This window comes from Juglans microcarpa x Juglans regia, chromosome 5D (genome assembly GCF_004785595.1).
Source record: "Juglans microcarpa x Juglans regia isolate MS1-56 chromosome 5D, Jm3101_v1.0, whole genome shotgun sequence".
Taxonomy (NCBI): Eukaryota; Viridiplantae; Streptophyta; class Magnoliopsida; order Fagales; family Juglandaceae; genus Juglans; species Juglans microcarpa x Juglans regia.
Genome location: NC_054602.1, coordinates 22,214,658 through 22,226,655, shown reverse-complemented (window position 1 = coordinate 22,226,655; position 11,998 = coordinate 22,214,658). Strand labels below are relative to the sequence as shown.

Sequence of the window (11,998 nt, the reverse complement as noted above, 5' to 3'; positions counted from 1 at the left end):
TGGATGGTAATGGAGTATGTATAACAGAAACTGACCAAATTGGGAAGGCTTTTACTCAGTTCTATAAAGGGTTGTTTACATCCTCGAGACCTATCAACATTGAGAACTTTCTCAATGCAACTAAGAAAAGAGTCACCCAACAAATGAATGACAGTTTGCTCTTACCTTTCAACAAAGAGGAAATACAAGAGGCTGTGTTTCAAATGGGTTCCTATAAGGCTCCTGGCCCAGATGGATATGGAGCATACTTCTATCAAAGGTATTGGCCAGTGGTGGGGGAGGAGGTATGTGAGGCAATCTTAGCTTTTCTAAAATCTGAGCAAGATATGTCTAGCATAAATCACACATACCTAGTGATGATTCATAAGCACAATAGTCCAAAGAGTATCATAGAGTACAAAACTATAAGTCTCTACAATGTGCTATACAAAATTATCACAAAAATGGTGGGCAAATCGAATGAAGGAAATTATGTCCGCTATTATCTCTTAGAACCAGTGTACATTTGTCCCAGGAAGATTAATTACAGACAACATATTGGTTGCATATGAGACTCTTCACACAATGAAAACAAAATTGCATGGAAAGAAAGGTTATATGGCTATGATACTAGATATGAGCAAGGTTTACGATAGAGTTAAGTGGTGTTTTCTCAAGGAGGCAATGCTCAAGATGGGTTTTGATACACAGTGGACTGATTTGATTCAAAGATGCATATTTTCATCTTCTATTTCAGTTTTACTCAATGGAGTGGCTCAAGAAGTGTTTAAACCCTCGAGAGGGTTAAGGCATGGCTATCCATTATCCCCTTTTCTATTTATAATCTGTGCTAAGGCTTTGACTGCTAAGTTATATCAAGCAGAATAGAAGGGGCTTATTTCTAGAGTTCCAATAGCTAGGGGAAAGATCAAGATGAACCATGTATTCTTTGCTGATGACAGCCTACTGTTTTATAAGGCTTCTATGCAAGAATGGGCTGAATTGAATCAAATTCTACATGGTTATGAGCAAGCATCTGGGCAACAATTAAACAGAAAAAAAAAATCACTGTTTTTTAGCAAAAATACCAAGCAACTTACAAGGGACTATATCATGGAGATAGCAGGTTTAAGAGCTTCCTCTAACTTGTAAAAATACTTAGGATTGCCATCCCTAATTGGAAGGTCAAAAGTTAGAGAATTCCATGGTATAGTGGAAAGGGTCAGCAAAAGACTAGAAAACTGGAAGAACAAGTTCCTTGCACAAGTTGGCAAAGAGATATTGATCAAGGCAGTCATTCAAGCTATCCCAACACATAGCATGAGTGTGTTCTCTTTACCTAAAACACTATGTAACAAACTTATGCTTTAATGTCAAATTTCTGGTGGGGAGCTTGAGAGAATCATTCAAAGATCCACTGGAAAAATTGGGATAGTTTGAGCATGAGTAAAACAGATGGGGGGATGGGTTTTAAAGACCTGGTCAGTTTCAACCTAGCTCTTTTAGCCAAACAAGTTTGGAGAATTCTCAAGTATCCAACTTCTCTGGCACCTAGGATTTTGAAAGAAACTTATTTCCCGGATCCCAAAACCTGGACTGTGCAACATTCAATTACCAATGTAAGTCTTACCAAAAAATGCAAAGGTGGCAGATTTAATAGATCAGTCTAGTGGATGGTGGAATATGCAACTTCTCAGGAATGCTTTTAGTTAGGAAGAGGTAAAAGAAATCTTGAACATTCCTATCTCACTGTGTTCTACTGATGATAAGCTAGTGTGGAAAGGCACATCAAGTGGTGATTTTTCAGTCAGAAGTGCATATCACATTCATAATCAGCAACAAAGAAGTAAAATGGGGGAGTGCTCAATAAAAGGGGATCAAGGTGAAGTTTAGAAATTGGTATGGAATTTGCAAACAAAAAACTCAGTTAAAGTATTCATTTGGAGAGCATGTAAAGATCCTTTACCTACAAAACAGAATCTGTTCAGGAGAAAGGCCACTATAGATCCACTTTGCCCCGTTTGTCAGACTTCGAGTGAAACCCCAACACATATTCTATGGTTTTGCCCATCTACACAGGATGTATGGAGTTTTGGAAGCAGAAAAATTCAAAAAACAATAATAACTAAGGAAGATTTTGGCTCTATGTTTCTTTCTTTGTATAACAGAATAGGCCAAGATGAAATCTGCTTTTTTGCAGAAACAACAAGGGCATTGTGGACTAGGAGGAACCATTGGGTTTTTAAGGTGATCTCTTATCTCCATAATCTGTATTCACCAGATCCCAACATACACAACAAGAGTTAAAACAAGCACAACAATTGGATCGAGTAACACAAAGAACAAAACAGCAGCAGGTCAGTACATCATGGAAAGTTCCATCTTCAAATTGGCTCAAAGTAAACTGGGATGTGGCAGTCAGAGCAGCAGATCATAGAATTGGCATTGGAGTGGTGATCCGAGATAATGAAGGGGATGTTATACTCACTCTAAGGCAACCACTTTCATTTTGTTCTCAAGCATCTACTGCATAAGCAAGGGGCTTAGAAATTGCTGCATTGTTGTGTATGGAGTTGGAATTGGAAAATGTTGTCTTAGAGGGGGACTCAAGTCAAGTTGTTAATGCTATGAGACAATGCAAAGTACAAAATGGGATGCTGAGCTGCTTGGTGGAGGATGCTAAAGCTGCCTTGAAGAACATAAGATGGGAAATTCAACAAGTCAAGAGGGAAGCAAATAAGGTGGCACACCACTTGGCTCAAGAAGCAGTCTCATTGGACTGGGAAATGCTAGATATTGACTATGTAAACCCAAATATTTTGTCTCTTGTAATGGCTGATGGTCAATATACAGTTTGAAGGAATGGAAATCTTATGAGTTCAAAAAACTGTCTTTCCCTCTGGAAAGGCTCTTACCATATTCTTAACAATAACATACGAGTCATAAATGGCTGGCGAGGTATAGAGAATTTAGGATTTTAGTTATTTTTGGATGTAATTTTATTTTAAATATATATTTTAAATTTTTTTTTAATAAGACACGTGTTACTATATTATTATGCCACATTAAGAAGAAAAGTGATTTGTATAAATTAGGAGACATAATAGATTTACTTAAGAGTTAATTTGATTTACAATAGAAATTTAAAATTATCAATATTATAAATCAAATTATGCTACGTTAATAACATGAATGATGTGTTCTCTATATCCATTTGCAAGCATAAAAACACTTTAGATAAATAGATTGCAATTACATTCGTTTAAATCCAAACTGACCGGATAAAATTGTATTTATGAATCAAATCAATGTCTAGTGATTATAGAAATTATGCATAAAGAATAAAGTGAGAATAAATTCTCTGAATAGACGGCTTAGTTTATGCTCCAACTAAAGAATCATTCTTACTAGAGGTATTCATCCGGGTTCTGACCCAGGAACCCGTGTTTCAAACCCGGCCGGAACCCGGACCGTGTTGGTCCGGGTCAGACCCGAGCTGGAACTCGAGTGAATCTGGGTTTTTAAAACCCGAAAATCCGGGTTCCGGGTTATACCCTTTTTAAAAAAAAAAAAAAAAAAAAAAAAAACAATTCCATATAAAGCATTTAGAAGCATATTTTTTTATTTATTTTATAAAAGCCTATAATTAAAATTTTGAAAAGCATAATTCTTCTATATTTATTAAAAAAAATTTTAAAAAGTGTTGAAAATCATAATTTTTTATAAAAGCATATATTTTATGAAAACAATTTCTGAGTCATCATTAAAAAGCATAATACTAACATTTTCCAGAATAATAAAAATATATAAAAATAAAAAACTAAAATGCATGCAATCTAGTACATATTATACTATTTTATTATTTACACATTACATTACATTGAAAAATACAAAACTACAAGATATGAATTACAAAATAATTCCGGCAAGTAGCAACCTCAAGTGATTTGACAGAGAGATCCTGCACATTCTGTAAGCAAAAAAGGTCAGTACAAAATTACTAGACAAGGGGCTAATACCAAAAAAAAAAAAAAAAATACTAAAATGTGCAATGCAATACAAAATTACAAAATTAGTACAAAATTAAACAACTATGTATAACTTTAATTATCACCATAATGAATAGAAATTAGCATCTATAGATTGCTGGGAATACCTTTTTAAGTACAATTCTATAAAACTTCTATGCTCTACACATCTTTAGAATTGGCTATTGTAGAATGACTTGAACCCTACTCAGAAAAGACAAACAGATATCAGCTACTGCTAGCTAAAAAATATTAGCGTTTAGAATTGGGTATCCGGGTTTCAGACTGGGCCAGGAAAAAACTCGGCCCGAATGAACAATCTTACATTTGATCTCTCACCACACTTGGACATGTTTATGCCAAGCAAACAAAGTTTCCCCTTCAATTTCAAGGTGTTGTTGCATTCCATACCATATAAAGAAAACAATTGAAAGTAAGACCCACGGCACTGAAGTAAAGAAAACCAAATCAGGTTTACCACTAACTGGAACAAGAAGAAGCTAATGTTAGCTGAAAAATAGTGACAATTCATAGAAGGGAAAATGTCACAATTCAAACCCATGACACCGACAACCCCACCCAACTATTTTTACAAAACTTGTGGGATACAGACCACATCCTTCCCACCCAACAATCCGAGCTATGATGAGGCAATGCAAAATTGAACCAAAAAGAAAACTAATTAGTTACTAAATGTGGCAGCATAATAATGGCTCCTAAGTAATGCATATTAGTGAGCAAGGAGGCTCAATGCATCACATAAATGACATTATCATAAAAGAAGGCAAAAATTAATAGAGTACCAAGGACATTTTTTAGCTTGTTAGAGCATAAAGCAATGAGTATCAAGTATAAAGCAAAACAGAAGTTATATATGCCCATGATCCATATCTCACAAACCCAGTCCAGATCTTATAAGGAATTTAGGAGACTTTGTGGTTATGGATATTTTCACTTGTCTCCCTTCTAGGTCTCACAAATCCAGATCTAACCCATAAAAACACTTCACAAAGATTACTCCATTCAAACATTCACATCAAAATAAACCCAAAATCAACAGAGAGAACGAAAATCCAGTTGTAGAAAGCAAGCCAAGACCAGAAAGAATAGCAGATCTATCAAAATATCAAAATGAAAAACTACATTTATTTTAAGAATAGCTAAGGCTATAAACAACTAATTAACTTGTTAACTCTCTTAGCAGTGGCCATTAAAAAGACCTAAGGCCAAATGAGAAACTGTAATCTTCTATAGAAAGGGCGCATTATCTAAGCCATTTTACTAGCAAAATAACAAAAAAAAAAAACCAGATTTATCAAACTAACAGTATATACTTTATACCCATGTTTGACAAAAAAAAAAAAAAAAAACCCAGATCTTACCTGAACAAAAGCTACACAAGCCGTAGCATTTCATCGTCGTCATTCCAAGGCATTTGACGATGCCAGATAGAGAGGGCGAAAACAGAAAGAGATCGAGGGTGAGAAGAAACATCAGCAAATAGCATTGTCTTACCGTAACAAAACATACCTAAATTGGAATAAAATAGACCCAAATCGCAGAGAACAAACCTTGGGTCACGAGGATGAGGCGAGTCGGCAACAACGATGATGGGGTCACAAGGATGACGAGGTTTCTTTGTCGGCACTGAGGGAGGAAGGCTAGGGTTTCTTCGGATTGAGAGAGAGAGAGAGAGAGAGGGGTGGGGGGGGGTGGGGAACTGAGACAAATTCAAATTTTAAAAAAGAAACCGTAGGTTCATAGATAAAAAAGAAACCAGGGTATCGGGTTCCGGGTTCGAAGAAACCTGGGTATTGGGTTCCGGGTTTCCAACCCTGAACCCGGTTCGGCTATATCTGGGTTTAGTCATCTGGGTACTGGCTCGAATTAAATATGGGCCGGAACATGGATAATCGGGTTCGTGACTGGGCCGGAAGAAAAATCTGGCCTAGATGAACGGTCTTAATTCTTACTAGGAGGGAGGTGAATAGGTCAATGCCACAATATCACAATTAACTAATTTAAAGCCACACATGCTTCAACATTACGAAACATTATGTAAATAGAAATCTTATATATATATATATATATATATATATATATATATATATATATGCTGTTGGACTTTTGGTTGAGATAGACCGGGCAACTCAGATCAGTGCTATATATACCCCTCGTTTGTTTTCACAACTCATATTAACTTAACTCATCTCATTTCATATAATCATTACAACTTTTTCAAATTTTCATATAAAATAAAAGAAACAATTCAATTTTTTAAATCTCAATATAAAAATAATATTAAAAACAAACGTCAAGCTTATTAGAAAAGCTCGGTCCATTCAACTTTCGAAAGAGTTCTAGGTGGACTCACAACAGATAATGCTCCATTTACAATAATGTGTTGTAAGTGAGACTCCTGACTGAAAATTTCTTATTAATCCCAAGTACTCCAATTTGAGCCCAACTTCGAGTGGAATTTGACCCTTACTCCGGTCCTCTCCTGGATTTTAAAGACACAGTCGGAGTTGTTTTCGCAGTCAGAAAAATAAAATCAAAAGAAAAAGGCATAATGAAATGGGCGCATTTTTTGTCAGGATATGGTATAAATACCCTCCGGTCATAACTTACCATGACATGATTTTACCAATTCTAGTTATATACTAAACAAAACTAAATTAATTTGTTTTAAAAAGAAAACTCTAAAATTCTAAAATATAAACAACAAACTCTTAAAACCCTAATATTAATTATTTCTAAGAGTTATTTTCTTTATTATTTTTGGCCACCAACCCTAGAGGTTTCTGAAATTGACCGGAATACGGTAGCTGATTGCCGCCTGCCAGTGCATCGGAGTCGGTGGCGTACAGTTACAATTAGTTTAAAAACAAAAAAACAAAAAGACACAGCATGTTTTTTGATTGCGTGCGTAGGTGAGTGTATTTTAGTTCTGATGAAAAAGCTTACTTGAAAATCTTTTATTAGAGGGCTTAAAGCCCATTTTACACTGCATCATATTTTAGATTTTTCCAACTAAAATTGATTCTTGCAAATAAATCAAGATTACGTTTAGATAGGGGAAGTGTTTCGTTTTTCTTATCTCATCATTATAATTTTTTTAAATTTTTATTCAAAATATAATAAATAATTCAATTTTTTAAAATTCTAAAATAATAATAATATTAAAAAATAATATTTTAACAATACTTTATTTAATTTTTAATTTTCATTTAAAATTATCTTATCTCAATTCATTATCTAAACAACACCCAATTATTAATAATTACTGCCTCAAAACCCACGAAGAGTAACTGATCATACCATGAACAGGAATTCGAAAGTTCAAGGTAGACTTGAAAAAATGAAACAGATAAAGTATCATAGTCCAAAATAGGCGTCTTTACATTACTTCCAATGAATTCAAAGCATCCTTTTCAACTACTAGATGCTGCGAAATGAAATTTTTTGTAAAGGCATGGATTTAGATTTTGATAAATTTTGATTAGAGATTTAGCGCTAGTTTGGATGACAGAGTATTCTCATAATATTCTGTTATTATTCATTATTTTATTATTAATTTTTACCTACGTTTACTACTATTTACTAATATTCAATATTCTATCATTATTTTGTATTACTATTTATAAAATATCTGAAATCATTTCACTATCCAAATGTACAGACGTAAAATGCACAAAGCAGTATAATCAAAATGTGTCATATGCATTTTTCTAACAGTTCTTCTAGGTACAGGCAAAATGGCGCACCAATAGCGTACCCAGTGCTGAGGTGGATTGTTTTACTAGATGCCCTTTCGAAAAAGAGAAAAAGAAGAAGAAGAAGAAAACACGATTAAAAGAGAGGAAGAACCATCGGCTTCACTATTTCATCTCCCCTTCTCATCTGGCTCTTCTCCCCTTTGCGTGTGAATCCACTCTTACAACAAAAATCTAATGCAGCACTGAGTGACCCACCCGCTGTAGTTTGTCTCTTCTCCCCTCTGCGAGCCAATATTCAAAAAAAAAAAAAAAAAATTATGCGACCGACCTTTGCCTACGCGTGACCCACCTCCGCCACTCAAGGGATCTCCTCTCCACGCAACCCACCTCTGCTGCAGATTGGCAGATAGGATTTGTTGGATCGGTGATTGCCCAGAAGTCCTAAATCTTTGTCAAGGTCAGTCCTCTGCTTACAAACTCATCGTAGCTTAAACTTCCATCATTTAGCAGACATACATTTAGGATATTTTTCTATGCATTTAGCAGTACATACATTGAAGCAATAGAAGTCGTGGTTGAGGTGCATCCACTGATTGCTTGAGACCAAAGTTTCTCAACCCAAAATATACAATCTAGTAAAATTTCTTATTGTACTAAGTAATGAATAGTTACATCAAATCTACAAGCTACACCTCATTAGTTGAGAATGTACTTTCAAGGACAAAAGAAAATAAGCTTTTTGCTATCAAGAACCTCTGAGTGACATATTATCAAACATCAGTTTTGCAATTCTCTGAGAAGCACCCAGATCGATTAAATCCTACAAATATCTATATCCAGAGTTCTTTAAATTAATCTTTTTTTTTATCTGTTGTTATCCGCCCAAAACACTACCGAAATGTTAGACTTTATTGGAACCCAGTTTGGCTTTGAGACTCAAGAAAGTGGAATTGATCTTGTTTAACTTGGTCACTCTATCTTAAGTGTTAGATTTTGTTTCATGTGGATGAGTTTTTAACTTTTATATTATGTTCACAGATGCAACTTGGGGTAGATGGAACCCATCCGAATACTGTGGCTATAAGTCAATGTACTTGGGGAAAATCTGATTGATGACTGAAACTGCTAGCTGCAGTATAAATTTGGTGTGGAAGTTTGTAAAATATTTGGACTAATTTGCATGTATTGGAATATATTGGCTACGTGTATGAAAAGTGAACTCATTTGTATTGAGTGCATGAACAAAGAGTAGTGTTATTTTCATCTGTGTATTGAGTGGTTTTATCTTGTACACGAAATTACCTACTGAACTCGTGGACGAAATTACCAACTGAATGGTATATGAAATGATGCTACAGGTTGTATTTTGCTGCTATGTGTCTCAAGATTGTGCTGCACTCTGCTTGTTCTATTCGGATTACTCTGCTTGTTCATGCACTATGCTTGGTTCTTTTTGTAAATAAATAATTAGGATGTACAACTCAAGTGTAACCTCAATACCTTCTTTCATCAACTGGATTAAATTACAATTTCCACGAACACATTTAATAGTTCACAACTCATCGCTAATATGTGAACTTCTACATACACACAGAATTTCCAACTACATCCATAATTCTATTACAACATCAAATGACTAACAAAACTAGAGAGACAAAACCTCACAGGGTTACAGCATACTAATGGCACTATGGTGACTACATACACACAGATCTAGTCTAGACATTCTTGGAGCTTTTGTCCAACTGCATCAACCATATATCAAGCTGCCTTGATCAATGGGTATTCACTGTCATCGTATCAAGTACAATAAAATTAAAATATAAATCACCCAATAGATACAAAGAAGTGTGCATTCAGGCCAGATGCCTGCTTGTTGCCTTTGAATATCAAGTTGGTCGTTGTGGACTCCCAACTCCCTTTTTACAATCTTTGTTCTGCCCAACACAATGACAAACATCTTTGTTCTGTTTGAGTACATGACCACCGATTACACATGATCTAAAAACAATTAAAACACAACATTACAAATTCAAATAAATGACCTTGACAATATGCACTAAAAACACAAAGAAGTAGCCTGGAGTTTTGTAACATCTAAAACCACTGAGACAAACCAATTGGTGAAAAAGAAAATCTATCAAAACATGTAAGTTTGGAAGTAGGGAGATTTTCTCCAATTCAACCTCATAATTCAATTTCCTATCTTGTTAGTGCATATGGTACTTTTTATTTTTAAAAAAAATCTATACATGCAAATTGCACAGGTCTGCGAGTAATGAGAATTAATGATGTACCAATATTAGTGTTTAGCACAAGCAATACTATTGCAAAGTTACCTTCGAAAAAGAAAGCCATACCTGTTCTTGAGGACATAAGCTTGCTGGTATAAATGTCTATGCAAACTATGAGCTAAAATTGAAGTTAATAGACCAACTCAATAGATCAGTACAAGTATTGTGAGCAAAATAGGGCCAACATGTTGGGTTTATATCGTATATGAGCCAACCTTTACCAAACCCATTTATTTAAATGAATCAGATCCCTCAGCCTTAATCTCCTGGTTTATCTTCTTGAGTTGGTGTTGAGTTCACAAATTGTAATACCCCTAGCTAATTTTGTGTAGCACAAAGTAGATAAACCTTAATTACAACAAAATCAAAAGATAAATAGTGATAATATGTACAAAATTAGTAATTTCCTAACATGAAAAGCATCCTCTATTGAAACGGCCTTAGAAGTACGCGTATATATATGATCTTTGAGATGCTTAAAAGTCCAAAATCTATAAGTACTCAGTCCAGCTTTTCAATGTGAATAGTTGAATTATTCTGATCAATCTTCAAAAAGACAAAGGAGAGATTTGATTGTAGTCTGACTACCCAGCAAAAATCGCTACAATTGGAATAGTTTTTCATACAGTGCACATACTTATCTAGTTCAGGGCATGCAGGATAGTAGTTCATCCTCATAGACTGAACTCCATCACTAAACAGCTCCCACATTTCCTCAGATCAAGCAAAAAATACAAAAAAGCAAAAAGAGAGAAGCAGAGAGAGAGAGAGAGAGAGAGAGAGAGAGAGAGAGAGAGAGAGAGAGAGAGAGATACTGTACTTTGAATTGCGTCGACAGAGAATAGGGATTTGTAGGGATTAGGGCTCGGAACCAAAAATGGAATTTGATTAGGATTAGGGTTTGGAACCAAAGAGGGAAGAGGACATCTACTTAGGGTTAGAGTTCATAACAATCTCAAAGAAAAAAATAGAATTTGACGTAGGAGAGACCAAGAACTGACAGTGCTGAAGTGAAGAGAAATAGAGAATGGAAAGAGAGAAAACAGAGAGCCTTACCGTTTCGGCGAGAATGGAGGAGCCTTTAGGTTTCTATGATGGGCGAGACAGCACGAAGAAGGAGGGATGCGAGAATGGAGAAGAAGGTGGGATGAAGGAGAATGTGAGTTGAGCGAAACGTTGCATTGCGTTTTTTCTGCATTTTTTCCCTTCAGATTCCAGATCGATCCAAATTTCTTTCCCGCCTCAAATGGCTAAAATGAAACACACTGTTTTATTAAATTCATTCCATGTCAGCACTTCGGTACACATAGGTGCGCAGAACTGCCTGCCTTAAGACTTTTCCTTTCTCTAAAGAGAAAGTTCTAGGTAACGTAATGGTGACAATGATTTCTTGATCAAGAAGATAAAATAATCAAGCAATATATTCTTCTGAAAGAAACAAAAGAGGGAGAGAGAAGTGAGTATATGAGTGTGAAAGCGAGATAGAGAAAGGCAATGAATCATGTGATAGTGGCGTTTCAAGGCACTCTTGACGATCAGAATGTGAGCCTAGCTTAGTTCCATCTCGAAGGGGAGGCCAACATGTGGTGGCAATGGGATTTAGCGAGTCTGCCAATGCTGCCCGCCACACCCTTGCATGGCGCGGCCTAAGCCCAGCTGCCTAGCTGGACAACTAGACGAAGCCGATAGGAGTTTTCCCACAAGTTCTTCTCTCCCAAAAGCCTAGAAGCAGGCGAAAAGGACCCCGCCAACCAATTGTGAAATAGTGAGGCTGCCAGCAGTCACCACCTAACTCGCCTACGTGGTGGTCCTCGCTAGGGGTGTAATCCGGTCGGTCTGAATCGGAGAAATCGACCGGACCGAAAAAATGCGTGGTCCGGTCAGGTCCAATAAATAGGAAAATTTTGATCTTCGGTCCGGTCCCGGGGTGGAGATTTCTCGGACCGGACCGGACCGACCGAATAAAAAAATATATATA

The 11,998-nt window shown here is 35.9% G+C and overlaps 1 long non-coding RNA gene across 1 annotated transcript; it reads right to left on the bottom strand.

The window, feature by feature from the left end:
- Positions 1-9,696: 9,696 nt before the first annotated feature.
- Positions 9,697-10,177, bottom strand: LOC121266150. The gene is made up of 2 exons (XR_005940751.1): positions 10,066-10,177; positions 9,697-9,727 (listed from the first exon to the last, which is right to left on the bottom strand). It is a non-coding gene; the product is annotated as an uncharacterized LOC121266150 (long non-coding RNA).
- Positions 10,178-11,998: the final 1,821 nt, after the last annotated feature.